Here is a 12,503-nt window from a genome sequence, read left to right on the forward strand (position 1 = left end):
CACAGAAAACTCAGCCACTTATATAGATGGCATGCACCATTTATTTAGTAAGGATATCCACATTGACAAATTTGAAGAAGGACTATTTAGTGAAATTATATGGTACCACCTGGGAGTGAAATACTTTCTCACCCTTAGTAAAGGAGTTTTTATCACAATGCATTATAAAATGGTTTCTTCAAAATGATCACAAGAGAAAAGACTTTTTTAAACACATTCTCTTTATGCCAAGTTTAAGTCCAGAAAATAGGTAACTACCAACCCATATATCCCTGCATTGCAATACAACCACAGTGATATATAGTGAATAGCTGGGCTATCCAAGTCTTTCCATAGTTTATATATTGCAACCTGCAAATTGTGGTGGAATGCCTCTACCAGGACATAATCCTTGAAAAAGGGTATGCAGTGCCTGCTTTGTTTCTAAAATGTTGGGTGATTTTAGAAGTAGACAAAGGTATTGATTTTGACTGATGGTGCAACAGGTGCAGTAGAGCCAACAGCTTCTGGAAACTAGGGAAGCTGAAGTTGGGCCATCACCAATTTAGAAGAGTTAGAAAAAAAAAAACTTGCATGAAGACATATTATTACCATCCCAGGACTCTGTGTGTCTTTGTATGTGGGTGTCACAGTGTAAGACAAAAGATAGGGTCATAGTTGGTACAGGAATGGTCAAAACACTAATAGATCTCATGGTATATCAAGTGCTCCAAGTAAAACTGCCACATATACCACTTGACAAGAAATTTGTTCTGGTGAAAGGATTGACAATCTATGGTGCTTAGCAGTCAGTTTCACCTATGTTCTGTTGAAATGATGTTCTACAGTAGAATTATCCAAGGCTAGCTAGCTCAACCCTAGGAACAATGGAGTGCAGAAGTGTCTGTGGTAGGTGAAGTCACAGCACTCTCATATACACAAGTAGTGTTCTGTAATTTGATACAGAAAAAGTTCAGTGTCTGCACGCTGTGTAATATGATTATATAAACCATGTAGATGCACAGTTACCAACAAGTCTGATATTGCTAGTTAATGATTATACAAACAATCTAGAATCATCACGACAGTAGCAATTGAGTGATTTGTTTGCAGGAATGTACTGATGTACTTTTGTGACTGTATTTAAATCCAAATATTAAACTTTACAAAGTGAAACATTAATCCTAGAAAAATATGCGCATTTAAAAAACAGCAAATTAAAAACACAATATTAAGTAAATACATACACGTATACATTTCTGTGATACTGTATGCAATTAATGCAAGATATTAGAGTTACTCATCCAGAGGACTCTCAATAACAAATCCTAAATGCAGCTGAAACATTCCAATTCACCATGGTGGTCTGGCAAATAACGTTTCTATCTCTTACAATAGCTTTCTGAGTATGTGCTAAACCCTTCCAAAGTTAAAACTTTCTCCTCAAGTTGTGTTGATAGATATTTACACTCCAACAGATGGTCTTTTTTCATGATTATAAAATGTCCAACCCTCCATCCACTTGACTGGATAATCCTGATAGTAGCACTTTAAAATCCCTATCTGTTTTAGTGTGAATGCTTCTTTACCACAGTTTAGGATTTTGTGTGGAGCTACACCTTTTTGGCCTTCATTTCTGAAGCCTTCACAGAGATTTCCACCATAGATATTGAATTCAATTCTTTAATCAAATGGTAGTAGTAGTGGTGGTGATTGTCACTGCTTTCAATGCTAGAAATGGAATTCAAATGGTCACATTGGTAGCTGCCACTTGAAGGACTGCCCCTGGAACCAAAGTAGGTTGTAGAGCTAGATCTATAAAGCTACTCATGCATTGATGCTTCTATAAGGTCTACATCTGAGGAAAGGATTTCACTATACATGTTATATGATTGTCCCAACAGAGGTTTCCTACACTGAATGCCTGCTAGGTCTACTTCAAAAAACACCCTCTGACTTGGCAAATCATTATGAATTTTGCTTCTTATCCTTGAACCTGAATTAAGATTGGTACTTACTTCTTGATCTTATTTTTTTCTCACTTTACATTCTTCAGTTGAACCCATATCCTCTGGCTCCATAGTTGATACCATCAGTGATTAGTCTTCTGATGGTGTGGTGGAATTTTTGAGAGCCTAGAAGTCTAACCCTACCTTTTAAGTCTCTAGTGCTTGTGTGTCAGATACATCATCCATCAATGCATTTTCATCTATTGGCTCTGATAAGATAAGCATGAAGTTAGTCCCAGTTGTGGAATACAGTGCCAAAAGCTTTGCAGCATCACTGATATTAAAAAGAGAAATCTTTAAAATTGCTTTTTCAAATATTCTGTGTCAAATTGTAGGGTTGAGCAGTAACTAGAGTTAGATAAGTTAACTGGCAGCTTGAAAGATCAAGATATCCTGAAGGTATTTGAGTTTGATCTTAAGTATAAAGACAAAAAATAATAAAAATACAGGGTTGAAAAAGAGTTCCAGAGAAACTTGGTCAAGAGTGTGGGCTAAATCTGCCTATTATTTTCATGGAGAGTTTCAGCATGACTAAAGAGTGAAAACTAAAAGTAAAAGAAACTTTCATGGAGTTTAGTGTCTTCAGGCTTACATGTATTCATGCTTAACCTGCCTGTAGATCACAAAGGAATGCAATAGAATTACAAGGAAGCTATTGACCATCAACATTCCATAAAATGGTCCACATCTACCTTGTAGCCCTTCCATGTTCATTCGACTACTATCTGCTTGTTAATCCAAAAGAAGCTAGATCAAGTTGGAAAGAAATGATGAGCAATGTACCTATGAACACAAGTAACTGACATCAGAAGGAACAATGCTACTTGAATATTTACCTAATTATTCTGGCGTTTGAAACTTCACGATACCATCATTTCATCTCTGATTCTATTTCCTTAAGATAGAAATTAACATAGAAGAAAATTTCTACATTTAACAACATGGTATTAATCTTTGCATTCAGCATTTACAGAAGTCTGTACTTGCATGTGCTGTAACTGGCCTTATGCTGCAAAAATGTCTATAAATGACTTAACACTGACTAAATATACTGAGCTAGAGCACATGAACCTTTATTGCTCCAACAGGCTGAGACTGCCTGTTGAACCATTGCATTACTTTAATGCAAGTCAATCCACTCACAATCCATGACTTCATGGGAAATTAACAGAGGCAACCCAGTGAAAAAAACACAATCTACTGAATAGACAGTCAGCTTATTCCCTGTTTTAAGGTAAATCATAGCCCCTCATTATCTATGAAAGAGTTGTACACAATTAAATGTGTGGACAAGTCTCTTTGAAGAGAAAATTGGTTGTTGATTCATGAAATTATTGCTTCTCTGATAAACATATAACCTTCACAAGGAAACTCACACAAGTGCTTGGAAAACAAGGAACCAACAACACTCTTTCAATTGCCAATTTCTCAACTATTTATATATTTCTACAAATAATGGTTTACAGGTCAATTCACACAGTTATTTTAATAACTCTATCCAACATTTAGATCAGACTTTACTATTGTCAGTTAAGGTTGTTCTCTGTTATGTTCTCAATATTTGATTTATTTTATGTTGAACAACACTTATGTGAGAACTTTCTGTAAAACTACATTCATGAATGCCATGCCTGTCATACATACAATCACAAATTTATATTTACATACTCATAAAGCTGGATTTTCTACACATTATCACATTCACTATAAGCTTTTGAAATATTGTATCAGGCATGTGCAACATTACCTTAGTATTTTATCTGAACTAAATAACTTAAACTACAATTTAATATGCTTGTAATGTTATTCATACTATCTCTACTTTGTATATAAATTCACACCATTACCAACACTGTTTAAATACTGCAGACTATAATACAAGGACATTCATTATTCCAGTTGGCAGCTTACCACAGACTGTTCAACTACTGTCTTGCCTTAACACAAATCAATATACTCATGTTGCAAAGCTTCATGCGAAAGTAAATATAGGCAACCCAAGTGAAAAAAGACATACTACACTTAAAAATTGTTCAGTTCACTATGTTTCAGGGTAAGAGACAACATCCTCCTCTTCATGGAGAAATCACACACAATTAAATGTATCAACAAGCCCTTTTCGATCAAAACCATTTTGCTGGTTCAAGAGAACTGCTCCTATCCAAGTTGGTACGAAACTCTTTCAGCCATCAGTAACACTATCAAATGGTATTGTAGTTAACATCTGAGTCGTAACTGTGCCATGAACTAGATACAAGTATATTGTTTCCAGTTAAGGGCTCAGAAAGCAAGGAATGTTATATCCTTTCAGTCGTTTGGGAAAAGTGATTGTCCTAAGTAATGATTTGGCAGCTAATCCCAACTATATTGATCAGTTTGGCAGCATCAGTATCCTGGCCTGCCACTGGAATTCTCTCACATCACTTCAGATGCTTCTTTATCTGGCTTATTGAATGCAGTCAGTTAAGTGCTTATAGCATCCTCTTCTGTCTTATTGACTGAGCTAAGTTTCTCCTAGACAGTACTTCTGTCTTCTTTTGCCACAATAGTCTCCTTCTCCAATTCATTGTCGTGCTAGGGCATAAGATGTGCATACTTAATGAATTATTGTTTCTTATTTACATAATGGATGTTTTTATATACACTTCATAAGGCTATACCTCATACATTAAAGGAGCAACTTCTCAAAGTACAAAGTGTTATCAATCAAACTAGAGCTATATAGTTTCCATACACAATCTCCAAGCTTAAAAATCTTCTTGTTAGCTATAACATCTCTTATTCATTACAGGAACTTTCCATAAATTTGGGCACATAAACTCACCTGCATTCACTACTGCATTTTGCAGCCACCCATATATATTTCTATGCATTATGATGCCTAGGAGGTGGACAAATCCACAGGGAGAGTTCTTTCTCATTCAAACAGAAGCATGTTAGGTAAAACTTCATTTGAACTCTGCTTTGTTGTACGGTACACCAGCATGATGTATGTCAAAATAGTTCGACCAGGATAAACACAATTTCCACACATCTGCAAGACAGGATATATCATCTATCACACCAAACCATCACTGGTGGCATAAGGCGAAGTGTGCATCTTGTCTACACTGAACAATGTGCAAAATTCTGAGAACAACTGGCTATTGAATTGCTTCCCGTTCAGAATGAATTTTTCCAGTTGCCCCAAAGCACTCTATCCACTGCTCTACCAGTACATCAATAATGGATATGCTTTTGCCCATTTTGTGATACAGTCAATAGTAATAAGCAAATATCAATTATCTTGAATCCTTGAAACAGGAAGAGTTTGGAGTATCCATTTCTTTAGAGGCCAGGGTATAACTAGCTGCATCACTTGTTGCTAGTTGATAGAGCCAGTATAACACACTCCTGTGTTCATGCACTCAGTTTTTCAATATTTGCTGGCAGTACACTCTCTTTCTGTGCATCAAGGAGTACCCAAGCTAGATATAGATTCTGCAGATGCTCATTTTTAATCTCTTGCATGACACATTTTGGTATTGATTTGACAGTGAATTCATCATAAGTACGTGCCTGTGGTATTTGAAAGGAAGAGGATTTCCTGTTGGACCAATGCCCTTGATCAGAACACTCAATGAATGAAAATGGGCTACCTTGTGGTAAGATGGTCGATCTTCATTCCCATACTTCACTCCTGGATTGTGAAGTTGCATCATAGAATACTTCTGCAGTGTCATAATCCAATCTGCAATCATGCTCTCCAGATATTTAAAGTTCATGAGCCACTACATAAATACATGCTCCAGTTGGAGAATGAACTTTCTACCACACAGGTAGTGTCATTAATGCTCCACAAATGCTACAATGCTCCAACTGCAGGAAGATCTTTTTTTGTGGTATAGAATTTGCATTCTACTACCATCAGGATACAATTTGCACACATGATAACCCTTTCAACTCCATCCTGCCTCTGCAACAGCACTGCCCTTTTTCATTATAACAAATAACTTTATTAAACTGGAGCTCCCAATTCTATCATAGATATGCCAGCATGAATGTTTCTACTAAAGCATTCTTCAGTACTTGGAATGGGTAGTTACACTCATTACTTCATCTGAAATGGTAATGGCCTTAATAAGATTGGAGATGAGTGAAACATCTTGGAAAAATTGACCATGAATTGTCACAAACATGAAGTGAGCCCAAAACTCCAAACTTCTCACCTTGTTGTAAGTGTTTTGGACCAATCTCAAAACATGGACATTTGTGCATAGTCTGGTGTCTTTGCTTATCACTTTAATGTTCAATCCAAAAGAGAGCTGGAGCACTGATAGTTCACAATTACAGAGAAATATTTGGACTACGTAGTTTCATAATGGACAGATCATGATCTGTGCCACAACTGCATTCTTTATGGATAGGAAACAGTAGGTCTTGCATATAGGATCTACCACTGCTTGACCTGGCACTAGGAAATTCAGTTGTATCCAAAGTAAATTATGGCACACCATTCTTTAAAGGAAAATAATATAATTTTCTCACACAGATATACATTCTATTCCAGGATGTGCTCTGTCTGGCAATGGTTAGTCTTCCCACCAAAACTCAGTTTACATATTCTATAGAGAAAGATTGTTACAAGTTTCTGTAGTATGTATAAATTCAGTAAGTTGTTACCATAACCAATATTTGCTACCACTGTTTCAGTCCTATAGTTTGTAGATGTTTTTTTTCTTCTGCAGTAAGTGTGACAGTATTTGCCATGACAGAGATGATGTTTACTGGCAGGAGTAAAGGACTTATTTCGAACCCTTGATACACAAGAACCATGGTACATGCAACTCTTATGTCAGTCATGAACTGTATGAACATATCATGTACCCTAATAAGCACATAATAAGCTCCGACTAGTCCAATTACATCTTCACTTTTGAGCAAGTGGCTAGATCTCATTTATACTCTATTAGATTTCCAAAACCTGAACAGTTTCTGCAGCTGCTGAGCCACCTATATTTGCTGTGCAATTGGATAAGACAGATGGTTCTTTTATCTCGCTTTCTGAAATAACTAAGGAGAACTTGCTCAGAAATGCCCTATTAGTCTACAACCACATTATTAACTCTGGTCCTCCTTCCAGATGAACTCTGAGTAGAGATACTGGCTGATTTGGCTGCAGTAACAGTACATTGCAGGACTTTGGTAGCTTCAATGGTAATCAGCCCAATTCTAGCTCAGAAGTTTGAGACATTTATCATGGATCTAATCAAAGTAGAGCATAGTCCCAACAGGAAAGAACTGGTTCAATAGAATGGTTTGGGCCTGTGGAGATATGACATCTCTCTCTCTCTAGTGATTGATTCAAGATGATTGCTTCAAACCTCATCACCCCAGATACTGCTTCCCTTAGGGTGAAAATTTCCAGTATCTCCAGGTGATGCCTTATTATCCTTATTGGAAATTTCTTAATAAATGTATGAACTAGAATGTTCTCAAGAACCACCACTGTATTTACAGGGCAGCCAACTTTTCCAAGTAACCAGTTTTTTGAGCTTTGAACTCAGTCTATTAGATGCCTTGATTTTTCGTCTGTTTTAAATATAAGCACAATTCGTCCAGAAGTATGTCCCAGTCAGCAGTCAATTATGCTTCCATTATTTAATCATCTGTGTCAAGTACTGGATTCAAGATTGGGCATTTCATCATCTACTCCTGGGACCACAGGTTTTAGGTAGTCACTTACCAGAACCTTTATAGGAAGTGGTCTTGGATGTTCTTTAAATTTTGGAAAGACATTTGCCTGGAATTGGTCATGGTAGCATGTGGCTACTCTGGAAGATCCATGATCCATCTTGGACTGGGCAGTTGGATAGAATTAACAAGCCACCTATTAAGAAGGTTCCAGAAAACCTATGCTCTGATGAACATCAACTCAGGAGTTGTCAACTGTTGAAGCATCTCACCTACTTGCCACACAAACCTCTGGGTTACGATATTTGTATGCTTTAGCAGTTTGCCTTTCATCCTAAGAGAGTCTCTTTGAGCTGTCACTGCTGTTGATTGAGCTCCTGAAAAATAATAGAGTCCGAATTCAATATGGTCATTGACTTGGGAGAGTAAAACAGACAGTTGTATCAAAGAATGTGATGGTCAGCCTATCTTTTTCAGAAACCGATGGCGCTTAGTCTGTGCCTGATAGAATTAAAGTTAAAGCAATGAAGCTCCATGTTCACAAAAATAAATAACATAAGAATCCAGGTGGATGCCACCATATATCAGGACTTCTGAGTAAAGCAAATACAACACTCTGTTCAGAAGATACTCATTTTAGTCCAGTGAACAGTGCTACACTAAGAAAACATAGTTCTTGACTGCAGCTAGGCTATATGAACCATAAAACAAAGACCATCATTGCATACCTTAGGTTTAGCATTAGTATTCTCAGAATATATGTAATGCAAAGGATCTCTGATAGCATTTAGAATTCAATATGTGAACTGAATTTCAGTGGGAAATCTGTCTAACGTTAGTGACAACCAAGCTATAAAAATATACCACTTGTGTGTACATTAGTGAAAAGAACAATAGAGTTTCTGTGTACAAGTGATGTGGAGTGGTTTACTGTGTATGAGGCTTATTGTTTTGCCACAGTTTAATGCAGCTGTAAATTCAATGCATGAGGTAAATTGAATTCCATCATAAAATACAGCCTACTACAAAATATGGAAAAAGGATAATTTATTTGGTCTAAATTCATTATTACTTCTGGGCCTTATGTCACTGCTGGAACATGTCACTACCAGAAATTAGTTGGACAATTAGAAAACATCATCCAATTGAGAAACCAATAGGTTTAACAAAAATATACCGTTGGAAACATATCAGGCTCAGTTTAAAATGGTTTTCCAAGTGAACAGATGAAACAGTGAACAAAAAGATATTTATATTGCTGTCTATTCAAAAGGAACAATTTAACAACGTAAAGTATTCTTCTACTTGAGAACTATAACAACTATGAAGCTACCTTATTAGTTTCAGAGTAACACATCAGAAGAAAGTATCTAGAGAAAAGTCTGGAACAGGGTACAGAGGAAAGGTGAGACTTTAAAAAACTTGCAGAAGATTTGGAAAGACTTGCTAACTGATCTCACGTGGATGATCCATGTGCAATAATGGATTTATTGATACATGACCAATTTATAGATGTCGATAATAGACGAGAATAGGAGGATTAGGCTGAAGCAAAGTAGTTGAACATCTTTAAAAAGTTAAATGATGCAAATAAACAACTAAAGTCACCATCTAAAAGTTATGGGAATATCAGATCCTGTAGCATTGAAACACCAACGTTTCCTGATGGTAGTCTAAAAGAATTGAAAGAGTTAATAAACAACTAATAATGGAAGAAATAAGTTACAATACTATAGGCCACAAGAGCTTTTAACAAGAACTGCAGACAAACGTCTGTATTCAAACATTTTTTTCCAAAGAATACCAGAAAAAGGAAATCGTAGTAGATATGGTTATTACAGCTGTGATTATAAGGTATAAACAGCTCTTATTAAGCCTATTCCCAGGTCAAGGAAACAACAAAAAGCTAACCAGAAATCCCCGTCACGCCAAACATGCTCGCCCTTTCTGTGTGGGGGCGTTATAATGTGACGGTCAATTTCACTATTCATTGGTAGAAAAAATAGTCTAAAAGTTGTTGGTGGGTAGTGATTACTAGCTGTCTTCCCTTTAGTCTTACACTGCTAATTAGGGACGGCGAGCACATATAGCCCTCTGTAGCTTTGTACGAAATTAAAAAAAACATACAGCTAACCAGACATCAATAAAACAGAAGTTAGTTGGACTTATGGGGCAAAATTTAGATTTGGATACTTGATGTGCCCAAAATTAAATAAAATACTGAAATGTATGTTTTGTATACGAGTAAGTTTATTTGTACATTAATCATAGTACCATTAGCGAGTAAATTTCTATTCAAAATTAAAAAGTTGTTTGTAAACTTAAGCCTACAACTGTGTGTATGTGATAGTAGACAATAGAATCGCTGAGAAAGAAATAAACTAAGTTATTATCGTTACTGACATTTGCATTCTTTTCACCAAATAATGTAAAATAATCTGCCCAATTGAAGAGTTTATTACAAAAGTGCTATTTCTTTTTTGAAAGTTTTTCTCTATCACGTTTCTGTGGTAAAGAGTGATTTTGTCAGTTTTATTGTATTTACTTCATCAAAATGTTGTTCCGCTGTGGTTTCATATAAATATATTCAGGGGCAAGAAAATGTTAAAACACTCTTTGGCTGGAATGCGAGTGTAAAGTTTATGAGGCTTAACTGTAAGTTAATTGCTTGCTTTAGGACAGGTTTTGTGTAGGAAAGACAGGAAGGAATAATATATGAATATATAATGCCTTATATTTTCTTGTTTGTAGATGAGCAGGTTTTACATAACCCAAAGTTGAGTAAACTACTAAGCTGATTTTGTTATACCTGCCTTTATTTCTTTGCTATTTTTGTGAGGCTAACACCTCTTCTGCTAGGGAAGGAATGTTAGATTATTGCAATAATTCATGCTATGCAAAGATATCGACAGTAGTATTCTTTAATATTCTTTTAGGTTTTGTCTAAATTGTGCTTTATTAAAAGTTTGTATACAATTAAACACAAAGCTACACAATGGGCTGTCTGTGCTCTGCCCACCAGGGGTATTAAAACCCGGTTTCTAACGTTGTAAGTCCATTGACATACCGCTGTGGTACTGGGGGGGGAGCTATTTTTTTATTAAAAGACATAAACGTTCAGAGACATGTCAGTGAGAAATGAAAACACCAAACTAAACACCTAGCTTACCCTAACAATTGAGGTATTTGAATATACCACATATTTCTATCCTTTTTTAGTTTTATAACAGTTATTCTGAATATTTTCTCTGTTTTAAATATACGAAGGTTTCACGTTACACGTGGTCGAGAAAACCATTAATTTTATATTGTTTCAATTTACCCTTGTTTCTCTCAAAGCAGTTAATGCGATTTTGTTTATGTATGTCGACAGCAGTGTTTATGAAAAGCTCTACAGGTTATATCAAAGTTTGAGGTTTAGAATAACCAGTCACGTGGTAGCATATACCACTCTGGGTAAATGCAAAGTTTCTTTAAAACTAAGAAACCTTGAATTTAATTTTCTCTTCTGGAATATCATTCAGTATATTATAGAACTTGTTCGTTAAAAATCAGTTCAGTGATCCAGAGAAACAGCATTCCAATACAAGTAAACAGCAAGTGCGCACACTGTGTCATATGTTTATAAGAAAAATCATTTATTTTCTATATAACGTTTTACCAAGTCTCTTTATTTTAGTAAACAGCTACTTAGCAAGGGATATGGCAACGCTTCGTAATCTACATTTGAGCGAATCTCTTGTTGTTTATCGCATCAATCAGGTGAAACTCAAACTTATATTCAGTTTAACTGTATATATATATCATATTATTATGATCTTCATCTAATCACAATCAGTTATTTTATTATTACTAGAGTTTTACATATTATAATTTTGTTCATACGATTCTCTAATTTATTATGTTACGTATGTTAGCCAACTACTATTTCAAGTAACAGGGACTTTGAATTTATAAATTAATTTAATGTTGATATGTATTAAATTTATTATATTTACCTACAACATTGATACAAACAATTATCTTTTTTAACACAAAAATATTTTAATATACAAAAACACACAATACTGTTTATAATAATGGCTGTTACTAATAGTTATTATAAATAAGAGCTTATATAGAAGACTTTTACAAATATACAAACAATACTGGGTCTTATATTTGGTGTGGAACTGAATGTTTTATCGACGTTCACAGAGAGCAAGTTAATTCTTTGCTGATACACCTGTACACTTCTTTTGACAACTAACTAGTCTAAAGCACGCGTACGTTTTCACTGGCGACAATATATAATGTCCTCGTAGAAGGCCCAGCATGGCCAGATTGTTAAGGCACTCGACTTGTAATCTGAGGGTTGCGGGTTTCAGTCTCAGTCACACTAAACATGCTCGCCCTTTCAGTCGTATAATGTAATGGTTAATCCCACTATTCGTTGGTAAAAAAAAACAGCCTAAGAGTTGGCGGTAGGTGGTGATGACAAGCTGCCTTTTCTCTTGTCTTACACTATTAAATTAGGGATGGCTAGCGGCATACAGCCCTTTTGTTGCTTTGAACGAAAGTTAAAACAAACAAAAAATATGTCTTTTGTCAGATAGTTAAGGCATTTGTCTGACGTTTAAATGTTCAAGGATTGTGCTTTCATCATTACATGTATAACTGGAGCCCGTTCATCACATTCATTAGCTGTTTCTGGAGGTAGTTTATGTGGGCTGATTAATCAAATTTGAGAAGACATTCCTTATGTCTACCCAATAGTAGATGTCACGAATACTTACCTGCATATCCCGATATATCCTCAGTCAAGACTTTATCTTCATTTCATTCATCGTAGGGTAGCTTGTA

The sequence above is a fragment of the Tachypleus tridentatus genome, chromosome 8, assembly GCF_004210375.1.
Source record: "Tachypleus tridentatus isolate NWPU-2018 chromosome 8, ASM421037v1, whole genome shotgun sequence".
Lineage (NCBI taxonomy): Eukaryota > Metazoa > Arthropoda > Merostomata > Xiphosura > Limulidae > Tachypleus > Tachypleus tridentatus.